This window comes from Arachis hypogaea, chromosome 20 (genome assembly GCF_003086295.3).
Source record: "Arachis hypogaea cultivar Tifrunner chromosome 20, arahy.Tifrunner.gnm2.J5K5, whole genome shotgun sequence".
Lineage (NCBI taxonomy): Eukaryota > Viridiplantae > Streptophyta > Magnoliopsida > Fabales > Fabaceae > Arachis > Arachis hypogaea.
The window spans coordinates 37851520-37868294 of record NC_092055.1 but is presented as its reverse complement, the minus strand read 5'-3'; the positions used below and the strand labels follow the sequence as shown (position 1 = coordinate 37868294).

Genomic DNA, 16775 nt, shown 5'->3' with positions numbered 1-16775 from the left:
GTGGAAATGGAACGGGAACAGTGGGTTCCATGGTGCCTGCGCCTTTTAGTGCTTCTTCCTGTGGTTGAGCTATCTCTTCTTCAGCTATGTCCTGTATATCCTCTTCCTCTTCCACATCTTCAATTTCTACCACCTCTTCAGCTGAGGCGTATTCTGGTGAGCTTGGTTCCTCCTGAATCCTCTCCTGCAGTGTGGTTCCGAACCTCAGGGTGATGGCATTAATGCCTCCCTTTGGATTGGGTAATGGTTGAGAGGGGATTCCAGTGGTGCTTGAAGCTTGGTTACTAGAATTTTGTGCTGAACCAAGCTGTGTCATAAAAGCTTGCAAAGTAGAGGCGAGACCATTCAGACTGGCGTTAATACTGTTCACGATGGTACTTTCCATGGCCAGTTGTCTTTTCTCAAAGGCTTGTAATAAATCTTCATTAGAAGATACAGAGGAATGAGTAAATTGAGAGGTTTGCTGCTGATTGTTCGGTGGTCCTTGGTTTTGCCTCAGGTGAGGTGCTCGGTAAGGTTCATTTTGCTGCCTGTTGTTGTTATTATTCCACCTCTGATTTCCCTGATTATCTCTGCCTCCCCTATTATTGTTGTCCCTCCAATTCTGGTTTGAATTGTCCTGCCATCCATGGTTATTATTTCCACTTTGATTGTACCCTTGGTTGGGGCGGTAATAGAAGTTGTGAGTGGATGCCACCATGTTGTCTTCTTGTTGGAGCTGCGGGCATTCATCAGTGTAATGGCTGTAATCAGCACAAATTCCGCAAATTCTTTGTGGAACTAGTTGTTGGTTTTGCTGCGGTTGAGTTTACTGAGTTTGTTGATTCAACTGCATTTAGTTCAGCAGGTTAGTCATCTCACAGATGCTTTGATTTAGAGCAGCAGTCTCTATGCCAGAAGATACTTCTGCAACAGCTTTTGAACGGCCTTGCTTCTGTCTGTGGTTCCGAGTAGATTCAGCTAAATCACTGATCAATTGCCAAGCTTCATCGGTGGTCTTGTACTTCTTCATAGACCCATTGCTGGCACTTTCCAATGTGGTCTTATCTTGGGGCCTCATACCTTGTGTGATATAGCTGAGTAGCACGATCTTGTCAATCATGTGGTGGGGGCATGCTTCCAGAAGATTATTGAAGCGCTCCCAGTATTCAAAGAGAGTCTCATTGTCATCCTGAACAATTGTAGAGATATCCTTCCTCAATTTATCAGTAACTTCAGATGGGAAGAATTTCTCCAGAAACTCCTTTCTGAGTGTATCCCAGTTGGATACATTTGCTAGAGGTTGAGTGTAGTACCACTCTCTTACTTTTTCCTCAAGAGAGAACGGAAAAGCTTTTAGCAGAATTGAAGTTTCATCAGTGCCATCACGCCTGACAGTAGAACAGGCTGCCTGGAAATCTCTCAAGTGCTTGATAGGCTCTTGAGCAGGTAGGCCATGAAACTTGGGCATCAAATTTAACAGTGCGGTCTTTATTTCAAAATCCGTAGCTACCACTGGATGATGCGCTTGAAACGGTTGCATTGTAAAATTAGGAGCTCCTTCCTCCTGAATGGTAACTCTTCTAGCTGCCATGTTTTCTGCACGTAAAACAACCGAATCAGTAGAACGGGGGCTAGTTTCTTCCTCAGATTCACTTTCAGATCCGCCCTTAGAGCGGGCTAACCTACGCTGTTCTCGCCTTATTCGTGAAATTGTACTTTCAATTTCAGGATCGAATATTAGCAAGCGCGGATCAGGAAGTGAACGTGTCATTTGACAGAAGAAACATGCAGCTCATAGTAGCAAAATTAAATAAAATGCAAATAAATAAATCCTAATTAATAAAATTAGCACTCTATTGCAACTCCCCGGCAATGGCGCCAAAAATTAATGGGAAGCAGAAGCTGGTGAATTAAAAATTTATTAAAATGGTTACGTTGCAAGTATAGTTCTTAACTCACCGAAAATTTGCCTATCAATTTAGAAATATGTCACATAGAGTTTAAATTAAAATTACTCGGAGTTTTAAGTCCCAGGTCGTCTCCCAACGAGTTGCAGAAAAGTGTGCTGTTTTATTAATCAGATGTTCCAAGAAGTTGAGCTAAGTAAATTGGAATTTAAATTGAGGAATTTTAAATAATATAAATAAAAGCCTTGACTGGGAATTGATTAGTTAGAATCTCTATCATTGATGGAGTGATTTTTAAGATTGATTTATAATTAACGGTTACTCTGTTTGGTTATCCTTTACTAGGTAAGGGAAAGTCAAACAAGTTGGAATGCCAGATCTGTTCACGAGTTACAACCCACTTAGTTCAAAGAGATTGGCGTTGGTGACAGGATAGCAATCCAACATTTAATCCAACTACAAAATTTTCCTTCAATCCTTCCAACTCAAGAGTTCCTTTTAATCAACTCCCCATCAAGTAATGAAACTACTCACGCATTGTAAATAAAGAATCCATAGCACATGAAAGGGAATTAAAAGAAGACATGATTATTGGAATTGAAATTGAATTAAAAAGAAATAATCCTTCCATCAATTAATCATAAAAGTATCTGAATGACAAAATTGAACATAACAAAGAACATGGAAGAATAAAACCAAGTTAAGAGAACAAACTAAAATGATGAAGTCTTGATGAGGAAATAACTCTCCTCAATGTTCCAATGCTAAGACCAATTGAAAATCCAAATTCTAAAAACTAGAGAGAGAAAACCTAAGAGAGTGAAAAACTAGTTCTAAAACTACTGAATGAATGTCTCATTTGTTTCTGCATATTCTCAAACTCTAGTCTGCTGTTTTGGGCCGAAAATTGGGCCGAAATAGGGTCCAAAATCGCCCCCATCGAATTCTACAGATTATGCAGATCGCGCATGTCACGCGATCGCGTCATCCATGTGGATGCGTCGCTTGCGCTTTTTCCTCTCCACGCGTTCGCGTCGTCTACGCTACCGCGTCGCTTGCGCTTTCCAATCCGTGCGGCCGCGCAAGCCATGCGGCCGCGTCACTACGATTTGCGCTCCTTCGCGCGGTCGCGTGAGCTATGCGACCGCGTCACTTCTCGCTAGTTATCTCCTTAAATTCTTGTGTTCCTTCCATTTTTGCTAGCTTCCTCTCCAATCTCCATCTCATTCATGCCCTATAAAGCCTGAAACACTTGACACACAGATCACGGCATCGAATGGAATAGAGGAGAATTAAAATTAAATAATTAAAGTCTCTAGAAAGCAATTTTCAAACATGTACTGAATTTAGGAAGGAAATCTAAATGCATGCTAAATTGATGAATAAGTGGGTAAGGATCATGACAAAACCACACAATTAAACACAATATAAACTATAAAATAGTGGTTTATCAGTGCTCCACCCTTAGTTGTCCCATGTTGGAACTTAATTCTCCTAGGAAGGTGTTGATTTGCTCCCAATAGTTTTGTGGAGGAAAATGCGTCCCTTGAGGCATCTCAGGGATTTCATGATGAGGAAGTTCCTCATGCTCTTGTTGAGGTCCATGAGTGGGCTCTCTTGTTTGCTCCATCCTTTTCTTAGTGATGGGCTTGTCCTCATCAATGAGGATGTCTTCCTCTATGTCAATTCTAGCTGAATTGCAGACGTGACAAATGAGATGAGGGAAGGCTAACCTTGCCAAAGTAGAGGACTTGTCCGCCACCTTGTAGAGTTCAAGAGATATAACCTCATGAACTTCTACTTCCTCTCCAATCATGATGCTATGGATCATGATAGCCCGATCTATAGTAACTTCAGACTAGTTGCTAGTGGAAATGATTGAGCGTTGGATGAACTCCAACCATCCCCTAGCCACGGGCTTGAGGTCATGCCTTCTTAGTTGAACCGGCTTCCCTCTTGAATCTCTCTTCCATTGAGCGCTCTCTTCACAAATGTCTATGAGGACTTGGTCCAACCTTTGATCAAAGTTGACTCTTCTAGTGTAGGGGCATTCATCTCCTTGCATCATGGGCAAGTTGAATGCCAACCTTACATTTTCCGGACTAAAATCTAAGCATTTCCCCTGGACCATTGTAAGCCAATTATTTGGATCCGCGTTCACACTTTAATCATGGTTCTTGGTGATCCATGCATTGGCATAAAACTCTTGAACCATTAAGATCCTAACTTGTTGAATGGGTTTGGTGAGAACTTCCCAACCTCTTCTTCGAATCTCATGTCGGATCTCCGGATATTCACCCTTTTTGAGCTTGAAAGGGACCTCGGGGATCACCTTTTTCTTGGCCACAACTTCATAGAAGTGGTCCTGATGCACTCTTGAGATAAATCTCTCCATCTCCTATGACTCAGAGGTGGAAGCTTTTGCCTTCCCTTTCCTCTTTCTAGAGGTTTCTCCAGCCTTTGGTGCCATAAATGGTTATGAAAAAACAAAAAGCAACGCTTTTACCACACCAAACTTAGAAAGTTTGTGTTATTGATTCTCCTAATTCAGTATGTTGATTCTTGAACACAGTTACTTTGTGAGTCTTGGCCGTGACCCTAAGCATTTTGTTTTCCAGTATTACCACTGGATACATAAATGCCACAGACACATAACTGGGTGAACCTTTTCAGATTGTGACTCAGCTTTGCTAGAGTCCCCAATTAGAGGTGTCCAGAACTCTTAAGCACACTCTTTTTGCTTTGGACCCCGACTGTAACCACTCAGTCTCAAGTTTTTACTTGACACCTTCACGCCACAAGTACATGGTTAGGGACAGCTTGGTTTAACCGCTTAGGCCAGGATTTTATTCCTGTAGGCCCTCCAATCCACTGATTCTCAAAGCCTTGGATCTTTTTTATTTTACCCTTGCCTTTTGGTTTAAAGGGCTATTGGCTTTTTCAGCTTGCTTTTTTTTTCTCTCTTTTTTTTTGAATCTTTTTTTTCGCATATATTTTTTTCTGCAAGCTTTTCACTGCTTTTTCTTGCTTCAAGAATCATTTTTATGATTTTTTAGATTAGCAATAGTATTTCTCCTTTTGCATCATTCTTTCAAGACCCAACAATTTTAACATTCAAGATCAATAAATTCAAAAATATGCACTATTCAATCATTCATTCAGAAAACAAAAAGAATTGCCACCAGATCAAAATAATTAAACTATTTAAAATTCAAAATTCATGTACTTCTTTTCTTTTTCAATTAAAAACATTTTTCATTTAAGAAAGGTGATGGATTCATAGGACATTCATAGCTTTAAGGCATAGACACTAAGACACTAATGATCATGTAATAAAGGCACAAACATAGATATAACATAAAGCACAATTTTTGAAAAACAGAAAAATAAGAACAAGGAAATTAAGGAACGGGTCCACCTAAGTGATGGCGGCTTGTTCTTCCTCTTGAAGATCTTATGGAGTGCTTGAGCTCCTCAATGTCTCTTCCTTGCCTTTGTTGCTCCTCTCTCATGACTCTTTGGTCTTCTCTAATTTCATGGAGGAAGATAGAATGCTCTTGGTGCTCCACCCTTAGTTGTCCCAAGTTGGAACTTAATTCTCCTAGGGAGGTGTTGATTTGCTCCCAATAGTTTTGTGGAGGAAAATGCATCCCTTGAGGCATCTCAGGGATTTCATGATGAGGAATTTCCTCATGCTCTTGTTGAGGTCCATGAGTGGGCTCTCTTGTTTGCTCCATCCTTTTCTTAGTGATGGGCTTGTCCTCATCAATGAGGATGTTTTCCTCTATGTCAATTCCAGCTGAATTGCAGAGGTGACAAATGAGATGAGGGAAGGCTAACCTTGCCAAAGTAGAGGACTTGTCCGCCACCTTGTAGAGTTCTAGGGATATAACCTCATGAACTTCTACTTCCTCTCCAATCATGATGCTATGGATCATGATAGCCCGGTCTATAGTAACTTCAGACCAGTTGCTAGTGGAAATGATTGAGCGTTGGATGAACTCCAACCATCCCCTAGCCACGGGCTTGAGGTCATGCCTTCTTAGTTGAACCGGCTTCCCTCTTGAATCTCTCTTCCATTGAGCGCCCTCTTCACAAATGTCTATGAGGACTTGGTCCAACCTTTGATCAAAGTTGACTCTTCTAGTGTAGGGGCGTGCATCTCCTTGCATCATGGGCAAGTTGAATGCCAACCTTACATTTTCCAGACTAAAATCTAAGCATTTCCCCTGGACCATCGTAAGCCAATTCTTTGGGCCCGCATTCACACTTTAATCATGGTTCTTGGTGATCCATGCATTGGCATAAAAACTCTTGAACCATTAAGATCCTAACTTGTTGAATGGGTTTGGTGAGAACTTCCCAACCTCTTCTTTGAATCTCATGTCGGATCTCCGGATATTCACCCTTTTTTAGCTTGAAAGGGACCTCGGGATCACCTTCTTCTTGGCCACAACTTCATAGAAGTGGTCTTGATGCACTCTTGAGATGAATCTTTCCATCTCTCATGACTCGGAGGTGGAAGCTTTTGCCCTCCCTTTCCTCTTTCTAGAGGTTTCTCCGGCCTTTGGTGCTATAAATGGTTATGGAAAAACAAAAAGCAACGCTTTTACCACACCAAACTTAGAAAGTTTGCTCGTCCTCAAGCAAAAGAAGAAAGAAAGGAGTAGAAGAAGAAAAAATGGAGGAGATGGAGAGAGGGGTAGGGTTCGGCCATGTATGGGTGGGTTTGGGAGGGAAAGTGGTTTGAATTTATGATGGATGGATGTGGATTGGTGAAGAGATTATGGAGAAGAGGGTAGGATTTGATAGGTGAGAGATTTTGGGGGAAGAAGTATTGAGGTGATTGGAGAAGGGTATTTGGGGAAGGGTGTTATGGGAAGGTATGAAGAAGAAAGAGAGAGATGAGGTAGATGGGGATCCTGTGGGGTCCATAGATCCTGAGGTGTCAAGGATTTCTCATCCCTGCACCATGTGGTGTGTAAACGCCCTTTCCTGTGCCAATCCTGACGTTAAACGCCAGGTTACTGCCCATTTCTGGCGTTTAACGCCAGTTTTTCACCCCTTTCTGGCATTAAACGCCAGCTCTATGCCTTTTTCTGGCATTAAACGCCAGTCTGGTGCCTATTTCTGGCGTTAAACGCCCAGAATGGTGCCAGACTGGGCGTTAAACACCCATTCTGTTACCCTTACTGGCATTTAAATGCCAGTAAGCTTCTCCTCCAGGGTGTGCTATTTTTAATACTGTTTTTCATTCTGTTTTTGCTTTTTCAGTTGTTTTTGTGGCTTCACATGATCATCAAGCTATAGAAAACATAAAATAACAATAGAAAATAAATAGATATAATAAAATTGGGTTGCCTCCCAACAAGCGCTTCTTTAATGTCAATAGCTTGACAGTGGGCTCTCATGGAGCCTCACAGATACTCAGAGCATGATGATGGCTTCCCAACACCAAACTTAGAGTTTAAATGTGGGGGCTCTATTTGACTCTGCATTGAGAGAAGCTTTTCATGCTTCATCTCCATGGTTACAGAGGGAGAACCTTGAGCCTTAAACATAAGGGAGTCCTAATTCACTTGGAGGACCAATTCTCCTCTGTCAACATCAATCACAGCTTTTGCCGTGGCTAGGAAGGGTCTGCCAAGGATGATGGATTAATCCATACACTTCCCAGTGTCTAGGATTATGAAATCATCAGGGATGTAGTGGTCTTCAACCTTTACCAAGACATCTTCTACAAGTTCATAAGCCTGTTTCCTTGAATTGTCTGCCATCTCTAGTGAGGTTCTTGCAGCTTGTTGGTGCACGAATTGTAAATCACACTTTTTACAACTCGTACCACTAACCAGCAAGTGCACTGGGTCGTCCAAATAATACCTTACGTGAGTAAGGGTCGATCCCAAGGAGATTGTTGGCTTGAAGCAATCTATGGTTATTTTGTAACTCTTAGTCAGGAAAATAATAAAATAATTCACTTATCAAATTTGATTGCAAGGAATAAAAGGGCAGAACACAAATTATACTTGTATGCAATGATGGAGAATATGTTGGAGTTTTGGAGATGCTTTGTCTTCTGAAATTCTGCTTTCCTCTATTTTCTGATTCACACACGCACGTCCTCCTATGGCAAGCTGTGTGTTGGTGGATCACCGTTGTCAATGGCTACCATCCATCCTTCCAGTGAAAAGGGTCCAGATGCGCTGTCACCGCATGGCTAATCATCTGCAGGTTCTCAATCATACCGGAATAGGATTTACTATCCTTTTGCGTCTGTCACTACGCCCAGCACTCGCGAGTTTGAAGCTCGTCACAGTCATTCAATCCCTGAATCCTACTTGGAATACCACAGACAAGGTTTAGACTTTCCGGATTCTCTTGAATGCTGCCATCAATCTAGCTTATACCACGAAGATTCTGATTAAGAGATCTAAGAGATATTCATTCATTCTATGGTGGAACGTAAGTGGTTATCAGGCACGTGTTCGTGGAGGAATGATGATGATTGTCACATTCATCACATTCATATTGAAGTGCGAATGGATATCTTAGATAGGAACACGCATGTTTGAATGGAAAACAGAAATACTTGCATTAATTCATTGAGACACAGCAGAGCTCCTCACCCCCAACAATGGAGTTTAGAGACTCATGCCGTCAAAAAGTACAAAGTTTAGATCTAAAATGTCATGAGATGCGAAATAAACCTCTAAAAGTTGTTTAAATACTAGTCTAGTAACCTAGGTTTACAGAAAACGAACAAACTATGATAGATGGTATAGAAATCCACTTTTGGGGCCCACTTGGTGTGTGCTGGGGCTGAGACATAAGCTAATTACGTGCATAGGGCTATTTTGGGCATTCAACGCTAGCTTTGGATCCTTTTTTGGCATTGAACTCCTCTTTGTAACTTGTTTCTGGCGCTGAACGCCAGACTGCAGCATGGCACTGGCATTGAACGCCAGTTTACGTCGTCTATCCTTGAGCAAAGTATGGACTATTATATATTGCTGGAAATCCCTGGATGTCTACTTTCCAACGCAATTTGAAGCGTGCCTGATGAGCGGATAATTTATACGCTTTTTGGCATTGTTTTTAGTATGTTTTTAGTAGGATCTAGTTACTTTTAGGGATGTTTTCATTAGTTTTTATGTTAAATTCACATTTCTGGACTTTACTATGAGTTTGTGTGTTTTTCTGTGATTTCAGGTATTTTCTGGCTGAAATTGAGGGACTTGAGCAAAAATCAGATTCAGAGGTTGAAAAAGGACTGCTGATGCTGTTGGATTCTGACCTCCCTGCACTCAAAGTGGATTTTCTGGAGCTACAGAACTCGAAATGGCGCGCTTTTAATTGCGTTGGAAAGTAGACATCCAGGGCTTTCCAGCAATATATAATAGTCCATACTTTGGCCAAGAATTGACGACGTAAACTGGCGTTCAACGCCAGCCTTCTGCCCAAATCTGGCGTCCAGCGCCAGAAAAGGATCCAAAACCAGAGTTGAACGCCCAAACTGGCACAGAAACTGGCATTCAACTCCACAAATGGCCTCTGCACGTGCTACACTTAAGATCAGCCCAAACACACACCAAGTGGGCCCCGGAAGTGGATTTATGCATCAATTACTTACTCATGTAAACCCTAGTAGCTAGTTTATTATAAATAGGACCTCTTACTAGTCTTTTTGACCATCTTTGGTCTCAGTTTTAATCCATTGTTCATCTTTGGATTACCTTATGATCCTCTGATCACGTTTTAGGGGGCTGGCCATCTCGGCCATGCCTGGACCTTCACTTATGTATTTTTAACGGTAGAGTTTCTACACTCCATAGATTAAGGTGTGGAGCTCTGCTGTTCCTCAAAGATTAATGCAAAGTACTACTGTTTTCTATTCAATTCTTCTTATTTCGCTTCTAAGATATCCATTCGCACCCAAGAACGTGATGAAGGTGATGATTATGTGTGACGCTCATCATCCTTCCCCCTTATGAACGCGTGCCTGACAAACACTTCTGTTCTACATGAATCAAGCTAGAATGAGTATCTCTTAGATCTCCTAACCAGAATCTTCGTGGCGTAAGCTAGAATGATGGCGGCATTCAAGAGAATCCGGAAGGTATAAACCTTGTCTGTGGTATTCTGAGTAGGATTCAATGATTGAATGACTGTGACGAGCTTCAAACTCGCGATTGTTGGGCGTTAGTGACAGACGCAAAAGGAGGGTGAATCCTATTCCAGCATGATCGGGAACCGACAGATGAATAGCCGTGCCGTGACAGGGTGCGTGAGCATATTATTCACTGAGAGGAGGGGATGTAGCCACTGACAACGGTGATGCCCTTGCATAAAGCCAGCCATGGAAAGGAGTAAGACTGATTGGATGAAGATAGCAGGAAAGCAGAGGTTCAGAGGAACGAAAAGCATCTCCATTCGCTTATCTGAAATTCCTACCAATGATTTACATAAGTATCTCTATCCCTATTTTATTATATAATATTCAAAAACACCATTATCACTTTATATCTGCCTGACTGAGAATTACAAGGTGACCATAGCTTGCTTCATACCAACAATCTCCGTGGGATTCGACCCTTACTCACGTAAGGTATTACTTGGACGACCCAGTGCACTTGCTGGTTAGTTGAACGGAGTTGTGTCCACACATAGAGCCACAAAGAGGATTCAATACAATTATATATTGTTAATCACACACAAGTACAAAGAACGTGGAACACAATTTCGTGCACCAGTGCCATTTGGAGTTCTGTAGCTCCAGAAAATCTACTTTGAGTGCAGGAAGGTCAGAATCCAACAACATTAGCAGTCCTTTTTCAGCCTGAATCAGATCTCTGCTCAGCTCCCTCAATTTTAGCCAGAAAAATACCTGAAATTACAGAAAAACACACAAACTCATAGTAAAGTCCAGAAATATGAATTTTGCCTAGAAACTATTGAAAATAACTAAAATCTAACTAAAAACACACTAAAAACTATATGAAAGTAACCCCAAAAAGCGTATAAAATATCCGCTCATCACAACACCAAACTTAAACTGTTGCTTGTCCTCAAGCAACTAGATAAATAAAATAGAATAAAAATAATTTAAGAAGCAATAATATCTCAGAGTTTTTGGGTGAAGCTCAGATTCTAATTAGATGAGTGGGACTGGTAGCTTTTTGCTTCTGAACAGTTTTGGCATCTCACTTTATCCATTGAAGCTCAGAGTGATTGGCATCTATAGGAACTCAGAATTCAGATAGTGATATTGATTCTCCTAGTTCAGTATGTTGATTCTTGAACACAGCTACTTTATGAGTCTTGGCCGTGGCCCTAAGCACTTTGTTTTCCAGTATTACCACTGGATACATAAATGCCACAGACACATAATTTGGTGAACCTTTTCAGATTGTGACTCAGCTTTGCTAAAGTCCCCAATTAGAGGTGTCCAGGGTTCTTAAGCACATTCTTCTCTTTGCTTTGGACCTTGACTTTAACCGCTCAGTCTCAAGTTTTCACTTGACACCTTCACGCCACAAGCACATGGTTAGGGACAGCTTGGTTTAGCCGCTTAGGCTAGGATTTTATTCCTTTAGGCCCTCCTATCCACTGATGCTCAAAGCCTTGCGGTCCTTTTTATTACCCTTGCCTTTTGGTTTTAAGGGCTATTGGCTTTTTCTACTTGCTCTTTTTTTTTTTGCAAGCTTTTGTATTCACTGCTTTTTCTTGCTTCAAGAATCATTTTTATAATTTTTCAGATTATCAATAACATGTCTCATGTTCATCATTCTTTCAAGAGCCAACATATTTAACAGTCTTAAACATCAAATTCAAAAGACATATGCACTGTTCAAGCATTCATTTAGAAGACAGAAAGCATTGCCACCACATCTAAACAATTAGAATTTATCTTATTAAAAACTCGAAAAAATATTGCCTCTTATTCTAAAGAAATTCTTCTATTTTATTCATGTTTAATGATGATGATAAAATTAAATTATAGCTTAATTGGGGATAAAATAAAAAATATAGATACTAATTACTACTATATGACTCCTAAGGTAAAACTAAAAGAAGAACAGTTATCACAGAGTTAAGGCTAAGATTGGAACTTAACAATCTTTGTTCTGGGAAGTGGATGTTCCTCTAATCTGCGGGGTGCTTGGTCCTTCAAGAGATAATTTCTGGCGCTTTAATTCCCTTAAATCACGCCCTTGTTCCTCCTGTTCTTTAAGCAAATAGCAAAGAATGCTACTTTGTTCCTTCTGTTCTTTCTGTATTTGTTCCATAGCTTCTTGCATCTTGGTAATAGATGTTTCAAGATACTCCCAGTATTCAGATTGAGGAATTTCTGGGAGAATTTCCTGTGTTCTCTTCTTGATGGGGTCATCCTGTGATTGTTGTTTTTCCATTGATGCTTTGGTGATTGGCCGCTCAACTAAGATATACTCAGTTATTCCCATCCTTACTCCAGCGTCCTTGCAGAGCATAGAAATCAAGCTTGGATAAGCCAACCTGGCATCTTTGGAATTTTTGTTTGCAATTTTGTAGAATTCAGTTGAAATCAGTTGATGAACTTCCACTTCTTTTCCCATCATGATGCAATGGATCACCACTGCTCTTCTAATAGTGACTTCAGAACGGTTGCTAGTGGGCAGCAGAGAATGCCCAATGAAGTCCAGCCATCCTTTAGCGACTGGTTTGAGATCTTCTCTTTTGAGTTGATTTGGGACACCCTTTGTGCTGGTGGTCCACCTGGCTCCAGGGATACATATATCCTCTAGAATCTTATTCAGGCCCTTGTCTGTTCTCATTATTCTCCTATTGAAGGAGTCTGGATCATCTTTCAGCTGAGGTAGCTTTAGGATCTCCCTGATCTTGTCAGGGTGGGTATGAACAATCTTTCCTCTGACCAAGGTCCGATAATCATAGATAGCAGATCCAGATAGTCTTTGCCTGTCTGTATGCCACATATTAGCATAGAACTCCTGGACCATATTCCTTCCCACTTTCGTTTCAGGATTGGCTAGGATCTCCCAGTTCCTGATTCGGATTTGCTCCTGGATCTCCGAATATTCGTCTTCTTTCAGATCGAATCTAACTTCTGGGATCACTGATCTTAGAACCATTATTTTGTAATAATGGTCTGAATGTTCTTTAGTTAAGAACTTCCCTTGATTCCAAAGTGGTTTTGGAACATTCTCTTTCTTGCCTCTTGGAGTGGGTTGTTTTCCTTTAGGAGCCATGATCTTAGTGGGTATGGTTTAGTGGTCACGGATAAACACACCAAACTTAAACTGTTGCTTGTCCTCAAGCAAAAGAAAAGAAAAGAGAGGGATAGAAGAAGAGCTAGTGTAGGATGGTGGATGAGAGGAAGGAGGCCGAATGGGTTTTTAAAAGGGAGATTTGAAAAAGATATTGATTAGTTGAAAAGATTTTTGAATGAAAAGAGATAGATTTGTTTTGAAAATTTTGAAAAAGAGTTGAATTGGATTGAAAAAAAAGGATTTGTGCTTATGGATTAAGATACATTTAATATTTTTAAAGAAGGGTTTTTAGAAATTAGGGATTTTAGAAATCAGGGTTTTAACATGTTTATGCAAGAAATCATGAATTGAAACATGAAAATTAAGATTAAAATGAAAAATATGAAGAAAAAACGAATTTACCTCCTCCCCACCATCTTGGCGTTTGAACGCCCAAACGCTGCATGTTTTGGGCGTTCAACGCCCAAATGCTGCCTCTCCTGGGCGTTCAACGCCCAGCTGTTGCTTCTTTCTGGCGTTGAACGCCAGGAACTCCTTTGTCACTGGGCGTTTTTCTAAACGCCCAGGACGCTGTAAATCTGGCGTTAAACGCCCAGAAGGAGCTTCTTTCTGGCGTTCAACGCCCAGAAGATGCTTCTTTCTGGTGTTTAACGCCCAGATGGCTATCCTTACTGGCGTTCAACGCCCAGTGGATGCTTCTTTTGGGCGTTGAACGCCCAAAATAGACTTTTACTGGCGTTTTCTTGCCAGTGAGCTCTTTTTCTCTGTTTTGTGTGCAGAATCCTTCTGTAACCCTGTGAACTTATACAATTGACTCTTTACCTTAGTATCAGTGAACTTTATATAAAGAACTAAAATCAAGAATAGGGCAAAATGCTTAGAGGAAATGATGCCCCATGGCTGGGTTGCCTCCCAGCAAGCGCTTCTTTATTGTCTTTAGCTAGACCTTGCTGAGCTTTTAATCTAGCTTCAGCCTTGAGCACTCTTGCTCAACATTGCCTTCAAGATAGTGCTTGATTCTCTGTCCATTAACAATGAACTTCTTGTCAGAATCAATATCTTGAAGCTCCACATAACCATATGGTGATACACTTGTAATCACATATGGTCCCCTCCACCGGGACTTCAGTTTCCCGGGGAATAGCCTGAGCCTAGAGTTAAACAGCAGAACCTTTTGTCCTGGTTCAAAGATTCTAGATGACAGCTTTCTGTCATGCCACTTTTTTATTTTTCTTTATAAAGCTTGGCATTTTCGAATGCAGTGAATCTGAATTCCTCTATCTCATTTAGCTGGAGCAATCTTTTTTCTCCAGCTAATTTGGCATCAAAGTTTAGGAATCTGGTTGCCCAGTAGGCTTTATGTTCTAGTTCCACGGGCAGGTCGCATGCCTTACCATACACAAGTTGGTATGGAGAGGTCCCTATAGGAGTCTTGAATGTTGTTCTGTAAGCCCACAGAGCATCATCCAAGCTTCGTGCCCAATCCTTTCTACGGGTACTTACAGTCCGTTCCAGGATTCTTTTTAGTTCTCTGTTAGAGACTTCAGCTTGCCCATTTGTCTGTGGATGATATGGGGTCGCCACCTTGTGGCGAATCCCATACCGGACCATGGCAGAGTAAAGCTGTTTGTTGCAGAAGTGAGTGCCCCCATCACTGATTAGTACCCTGGGGACACCAAACCTGCTGAATATATGTTTTTGGAAGAATTTCAGCACTGTTTTAGTATCATTGGTGGGTGTGGCAATGGCCTCAACCCATTTTGATACATAGTCAACTGCCACCAGAATATAAGTGTTTGAGTATGATGGTGGGAAAGGCCCCATGAAATCAATACCCCATACATCAAACAACTCAATCTCCAAGATTCCTTGTTGAGGCATGGCGTAACTGTGAGGTAAATTACCAGCTCTCTGGCAACTGTCACAGTTACGTACGAACTCTCGGGAATCTCTGTAGAGTGTAGGCCAGTAGAAGCCACATTGGAGGACCTTGGTGGCTGTTCGCTCACCTCCGAAATGACCTTCATATTGCAACCCATGGCAATGCCATAAGATCTTTTGTGCTTCTTCTTTAGGCACACACCTACGGATTATGCCATCTGCACATCTCTTAAAGAGATAGGGTTCATCCCACAAGTAGTACTTTGCATCAGTAATTAATTTTTTCTTTTGTTGCCTGCTGTACTCCTTGGGAATGAACCTTGCAGCTTTGTAGTTTGCAATGTCTACAAACCATGGTGTTTCCTGAATGGCAAACAAATGCTCATCCGGAAAGGTCTTAGAGATTTCAAGAGAGGGGAATGACGTCCCTTCTATTGGCTCTATCCGGGACAGATGATCAGCCACTTGGTTCTCTGTCCCTTTTCTGTCTCTTATTTCTATATCAAATTCTTGCAGAAGTAACACCCATCTTATGAGCCTGGGTTTTGAATCCTGCTTTGTGAGTAGATATTTAAGAGCAGCATGGTCAGTATACACAATCACCTTTGATCCTACCAAGTACGATCTAAACTTGTCAATGGCATAAACCACTGCAAGCAATTCTTTTTTTGTGGTTGTGTAATTTTTCTGGGCATCATTTAAAACGTGGCTAGCATAATAAATGACATGCAGAAGCTTGTCATGCCTCTGCCCCAGTACTGCACCAATGGCGTGATCACTGGCATCACACATTAGCTCAAATAGTAATGTCCAGTCTGGTGCAGAAATAACTGGTGCTGTGACCAGCTTGGCTTTCAGCGTTTCAAACGCCTGCAGACACTCTGTGTCAAACACAAATGGCGTGTCAGCAGCTAGCAGATTGCTCAGAGGTTTTGCGATTTTTGAAAAATCCTTTATAAACCTCCTATAGAATCCTGCATGCCCCAGAAAGCTTCTGATTGCCTTAACATTGGCAGGGGGTGGTAATTTTTCAATTACCTCTATTTTTGCTTGATCCACCTCTATTTCTTTGTTTGAAATTTTATGCCCAAGGACAATCCCTTCAGTCACCATAAAGTGACATTTTTCCCAGTTTAAAACCAGGTTGGTCTCTTGGCATCTTTTCAGAACTAGTTTCAGGTGATCAAGACAGGAGCTGAATGAGTCTCCATATACTGTGAAGTCATCCATGAAGACTTCCAGAAATTTTTCCACCATATCAGAGAAAATAGAGAGCATGCATCTCTGGAAGGTTGCAGGCGCATTACACAGCCCAAATGGCATCCTTCTATAAGCAAACACTCCAGATGGACATGTGAATGTTGTTTTCTCTTGATCCTGGGGATCTACTGCAATCTGGTTATAGCCTGAGTAGCCATCCAAAAAGCAGTAATAATCATGACCTGCCAATCTTTCTAGCATCTGGTCTATGAATGGTAAAGGAAAATGATACTTTCTGGTGGCTGTATTGAGCCTTCTGTAGTCAATACACATGCGCCACCCTATAACTGTTCTTGTAGGAACCAGTTCATTCTTTTCATTATGAACCACTGTCATGCCTCCCTTTTTGGGGACAACTTGGACAGGGCTTACCCAGGGGCTGTCAGAAATAGGATAAATAATCCCAGCCTCCAGTAATTTGGTGACCTCTTTCTGCACCACTTCCTTCACGGCTGGATTTAGCCGCCTCTGTGGTTGAACC

The 16775-nt window shown here is 41.3% G+C and overlaps 1 non-coding gene across 1 annotated transcript; it reads left to right on the top strand.

Moving 5' to 3' along the window:
• The first annotated feature begins 1100 nt into the window (after positions 1 to 1100).
• LOC112787969 (small nucleolar RNA R71) lies at positions 1101 to 1204 on the top strand. The gene has a single exon (XR_003195354.1). It is a non-coding gene; the product is annotated as a small nucleolar RNA R71 (small nucleolar RNA).
• Positions 1205 to 16775: the final 15571 nt, after the last annotated feature.